Below are 6,000 nucleotides of genomic sequence, written 5' to 3' on the forward strand. Positions count from 1 at the left end.
ATGTGATAAATCTATACAATAGGATACAATGCAACCTTTAAAAGGAAATCTTGCCACATGCTACAACATGTATGATCCCTAAAGACATTATGCTAAATGAAAAAAGCCAGTCACAAAAGAACAAGTACTGTATGATTCCACTTACATGAGATATATCTAAAATAGCAAAATTCATAAATATAGAAAGTAGAATGGTAATTACCAGGGCCTGGAAGGAGAGACAAAGGGGAATTGTTGTTAATGGGTACAGAGTTTCAGTTCTGCAAGATAAAAAGATTCAGAGGCTCTGTTTCACAACAATGTAAATATATTTAACACTACTGTTAAGTGTACACTGAACTGCCCACTTAAAGATGGTTAAGATGGTAAATTTTATGACATGTGTTTTTTACCTCAATAATTAATTTTTTAAAGCAATATATAGCAAGCTCACCATTGCTTAATGGGATGTGGGTCACTTTATGCTTCCTTGGCCCTGCATAGAGATTATTAGAATCTTTTTCACAGTTTTGCCCAGATTTCCACCAGTAAGAAGCCTTTGCAGTGGAAGAAATTCACATTTTCAGATATGCAGTAACATTGCTGTCTTCAAAGCACAGCATTTCCAGTCTCCATAGGCATCTTTCCCACATGGCTACTGTTATTGTTGATATTTTTTCCCCAACAAATCAGCATTATTTGTCAACATCCAAGATCTCTTGCTTTACAAAGATTCTGGAACAAAACTTGGATGTTTTAGGAACACCTCACAGAAATGCAGTACAGGGTTAAAACTATAGCCCTGGCAATCTACATGAAATATAAATGGGACATTTTCTGCAACCCCATCACAGTTAGCTTTGTATTCAGTAAGATCACACTTGAAGTGTATTCTGGTTATCTAAGGCTATGTAATAAATTATCCCAAAACTCAGGGTTTCGAACAACTGTATTATATAGCTCACAAGTTTTGCATCAAGAACGCAGGTGGGGCTCAGCTGGATGATTCCTCTCTTCCATATGGCATCAACCAGAGTCCGTAGGTAGTATTCTAACTGGCAGCTAGGCTAGTCTGGAGGGTCCAACACAGCCTTGTTTGTGGGCCTGGCACTTGTTGGGAATGGCTGAAAGGGCAGGATCAGCCGGATTCCTCTCTATGTAGTCTCAGAGCCTCTCCACATGGCCTTTCCATCAGGGTAGCTGAACTTTTTACATGACAGGCTCAGGGCTCCATAGAAACAGGCCTTGGAAGTTGCCATTCTCTTAAGGTCAGCCTGGCAGCTGAAAAAGCATCCCTTCTCTCCTAGCCTATTGGCCAAAGCAGTCATGGAGCTCACCTAGATTCGAGGGAGACGACATAGACTATACACCACTGCCAGCATAATTCAGACCTACTGCCACTACTCTTACCTGTCTGATGTTCACCTAAAGAGCTCCTGAGGAAAAATTCCTTCTGATGTGTATCCAAGTGTTTATTTAGCAATGACTGTAATAGTCTAGGCTCTGAGGACACAGCAGAAAACAATTCAGACAAAACCTCTGACCTCATGGAGCTCACAGTCCAATCAGTCCATAGCCAGAAATGCTGTTTATCAAATGTGTTCAGCTGGGGCTCAACAACCGTGGCCGCTTCCTTTAGTGAGTCTTCTTATACCACAGAAGCAGGAAGGTTAAAGATGGCATTTCTCAAGCTCCCTTCTACCTAATGCTCTGCATGAAAACTAGATATTGCCAGTTAGATGTACTTGGATAAGATTTACAAGGTAGAAATGAGGAAGAGCACATTTTCCTGCACTTTGGTTGTTTCTTTTGGGCAGTAGGATCATCACCGGAGACATGGGTTTTTCTGCAGCAGTCTTTCAGTTTCTAGCCTCCAACTCCTTGAGTATGAAAGGAAGTTGTAGCAACAGTGGCCACAAAGGCAGAGTCACCCAGTGCTGGCTCTCTAACCCCTGAATCTTAGCTGTAGAGGTATGTTCTTAAAGTCAGTCATTCTAGAGTTGGCCTTCTGATTCTGCCTTACAGATTTTCCAATGATTGTGTAAGCATCCAATTTCCTGAAATTAATTGCTTTCTGCCTTAAACAACTAGAGTGATTGTTTTTTTCCTGTGTTGAGAGCTGGCTGAGAAGGTATGGCATTAAAATGAAAATACTCAGTTCCCACTATCTCTGCCTTCTAGGTAGCCCCTTCCATATTTACAGTAGAATCCCTAACATGGAAATCTGAGCATCTGATATTCTTGCATTTAACTCCTCCCAGACAGTCTGGAATCCCAGACAGGTCTACAGCTTTCCAGGGGCTGGGTGGACATGACCAGCCTCCTTGCAGAGAGAAAGCCAAGAACAGAATGCCAAGCACCGTAACACAGAGCACGTCCCAGGAAGACGGGAAGCTTGGAAGTGCAATCCCCGCAGTGAGGGGCTCCAGGGCACCATCTCAGCATTACCTATTCAGAGGCAGGAAAGGGAGGTCCCTCCCCTGCTCCACTGTCTGTTCAGATATAAAATGGGAATAAGAATACTTTTCCAGATTCAAGGAACTTTGTAAACTATACAGTACTACATAAATATAAGATGCTACATATGATCTAGACCAGTGGTTATGAAAGTGTGGAGGTTTCCAAGGAGTAAGTGAAATCAAAACTACTTTTAAAATAAAACTAAATCAGTATGTTACTTTTTCACTCTTACTCTTAGAAGTGTGATGGGATTTACCAGAAACTATGCAATGATATCTTTGCTCTGAGGGCTAATGGCATCTCTCATATTTATTGATCAAATGGTTGCTAACAAAGGGCTAATGGAATGTATGCTAGAATATTCTTTATTTTTAAAATTTCTGTTTTAATATCTAAAAGAGCAAATATGAATAGCTATAACCCATATAAACAAAAGTTCTTTAGGGTCCTGAATAAATTTTAAGAGTGTTAAAGGATCCTGGGATCAAAAAATTTGCAAATCACTGACTTGGGCCATTATGCATACCCATTCCTGAACTATTTACAGAGGCCCTCACTATCACCATTTCTGGATGCCTGATTCCCACTCATGGTCATACCCCTGCCATGTCCAACACTGTTCTACTAGGATGCCTTTCTATTTTGATTAACTCACTTGAGATATCTTCTTGCACAGATGTCAGTAGCAGCTGTCTTGGCACAGCTCGGGACTCCATAGAACTGGGAACTGTCTTCATGGGCAGCACTAAATCCACAGACCAGCCCCTCGCCTTACAGGTGCTGGATCATCCTTTCTGGCTGAACTCCTCTGGGATATCTGGTTTCTGCCCCTCTTTTGCCATATTCAGCCTTAGTCTGACCCTCTTTGGCCCCCTGTTCCCACTCCTAGTTCCCTTCTGGTTCAGGTGGCCCCTGCTGTGGGGATCATTGCCAGCTGCCCACAGCCAAGCTGTCCACAGCTAATCCCCACCCCTTTTCCTTGCCCAATTACAGCCATCCTCACCCGTTACCCCTGTCCAAAGCTGGGCCAAACTGAAGCCTCTCAGAAGTTTCCTACCAACTGGAAAAATGCATTCCTATTTGCTTTTAATTAAGACCATATCTTCTGCAAGAATACTATTATCTGTGTGTTTGTACTCTGTAATTAGACTTAAATCATAAACTCTTAGCAATGGATATTTCTTAGCAAGTGGATAGGATTAAGGAGACTACTAATTTCTGTTATATGTATCTGTCAGGTTTGCTTCTCTCCACTCCCCATAGGGAGAATGTGTAGAGACTAAGAACTAGGGCTCTGGAGAGAGATTGTATCTGTTCTCCCAGAAGTCCCTGGCTCTCTCACTGATAGTTGTGTGATGTTGGGTGGGTCAAGTAATCTCTCAGTGCCTCATTTTCGTCACCTTTTAACATGGAAGTTTTTGAAAGCCTTTATCTTAAAGAGAAGAAAAGAAAAAGCCCTTATCTCAGAGGGTTGTATGAGGATGAAATACATGTAAAGTGCTTAGAAATATGCCAGATACATACCTACACAAGTGATTAAAAGTCAGAAAATAATGGAGATATAGAAGCTATGCTATGAAGCTTTCATGAGTTTAGAAATATAGACAAAAATTATAATAAACCCTAACATCCTGATCTTTATCAGGAGACTTGAGAAGATGAGAAGCTATTAATCCAAGTGCTTTAGAGAATGTCAAACACTGGATTATCCACTCTCCTTTGTTTTAAAAGATAAGGAAGAAGGCTAGTGAATTTTTACATAGAAGTTACCATAAAATTTAATACAGATCTAAGTGAATTCAGAATCATGCCATAATGAAAATACTCTTTTAATTAAAAAGACAAAGAGCTTTTCTATAATATTGGAATGTTTAATAATTCCTGGGAGTATTTACTCAAATCCTGAGGTTAATAATTTTCATTATAGGAAACTACATTTTTTAAAAGAAGGGTTACTGTTGAAAACAGTGGTTATTCATTTAAAGTTGTAAACTATGTTTGTTATAGAAGGTTAATTTTATTCCAATTTGATGATAAATTAACCCACAGACTGCAACCTCACCAATATAGATCTAATCAGCTTGACCAGTATAAAAGTCTGGACAGATTCTCTTCTATGTGGTAATACATCTAAATACATTCTTTCATGTGAAAAAAGTTATATTATAAGAAAATAAATATAAGACTCTAACAGATTAACTTTAAAAAGCAACACAGAGGGCTATATCAAACTAAAAAGCTTCCGTACAGCAAAGGACACCATCAGTAGAACAAAAAGGCATCCTACAGTATGGGAGAATGTATTCATAAATGACATATCTGATAAAGGGTTTACATCCAAAATATACAAAGAGCTCGCACACCTCAACAAACAAAAAGCAAATAAGCCAATTAAAAAATGGGCAGAGGATCTGAACAGATACTTCTCCAAAGAAGAAATTCAGATGGCCAGCAGGCACATGAAAAGATGATCCACATCGCTAGTCATCAGAGAAATGCAAATTAACACCACAATGAGGTATCACCTCACACCAGTAAGGATGGCCACCATCCGAAAGACAAACAACAACAAATGTTCAGGAGGATGTGGAAAAACGGGAACCCTCCTACACTGCTGGTGGGAATGTAAATTAGTTCAACCATTGTGGAAAGCAGTATCAAGGTTTCTCAAGAAACTAAAAATAGAAATACCACTTGACCCAGGAATTCCACTCCTAGGAATTCACCCTAAGAATGCAGCAGCCCAGTTTGAAAAAGACATATGCACTTCTATGTTTATTGCAGGACTATTTACAATAGCTAAGAAATGGAAGCAATCTCAGTGTCTGTCAGTAGATCAATGGATAAAGAAGAGGTGGTACATATACACAATGGAATATTATTCAGCCATAAGAAGAAAACAAGTCCTACCATTTGCAACAACATGGATGGAGCTAGAGGGTATTATGCTCAGTGAAATAAACCAGGTGGAGAAAGACAAGTATCAAATGATTTCACTCATCTATGGAGTACAAGAACAAAGAAAAACTGAAGGAACAAAACAGCAGCAGACTCACAGAACCCAAGAATGGACTAACAGTTACCAAAGGGAAAGGGACTGGGGAGGATGGGTGGGAAGGGAGGGATAAGGGGGAAAAAGGGGCATTACTATTAGCACACATAATGTAGGGGGGTGCATAGGGAAGGCAGTATAGCACAGAGAAGACAAGTAATGATTCTATAGCATCTTACTACACTGACGGATGGTGACTGTAATGGGGTATGTGGTGGGGACTTGATAATGGGGGGAATCTAGTAACCACCATGTTGCTCATGTAATTGTATATTAATAATACCAAAAAAAAAAGCAACACAGAGAATGAAATTCTGATACATACTACAACATGGATGAACCTTGAAAACTTTATGCTAACTGAACTAAGCCAAACACAGACAAATACTCTATGATTCTACTTGTTGAGGCGCCTAGAATAGGCAAATTCATAGAGACAGAAAGTAGAATAGATGTTACCAGAAGCTGAGGTAACCCAAGTCTGGTCAATCAAACACTCCCTTGTCAGA

The sequence above is a fragment of the Manis javanica genome, chromosome 4 (assembly GCF_040802235.1).
Source record: "Manis javanica isolate MJ-LG chromosome 4, MJ_LKY, whole genome shotgun sequence".
In the NCBI taxonomy this organism is placed as follows: domain Eukaryota; kingdom Metazoa; phylum Chordata; class Mammalia; order Pholidota; family Manidae; genus Manis; species Manis javanica.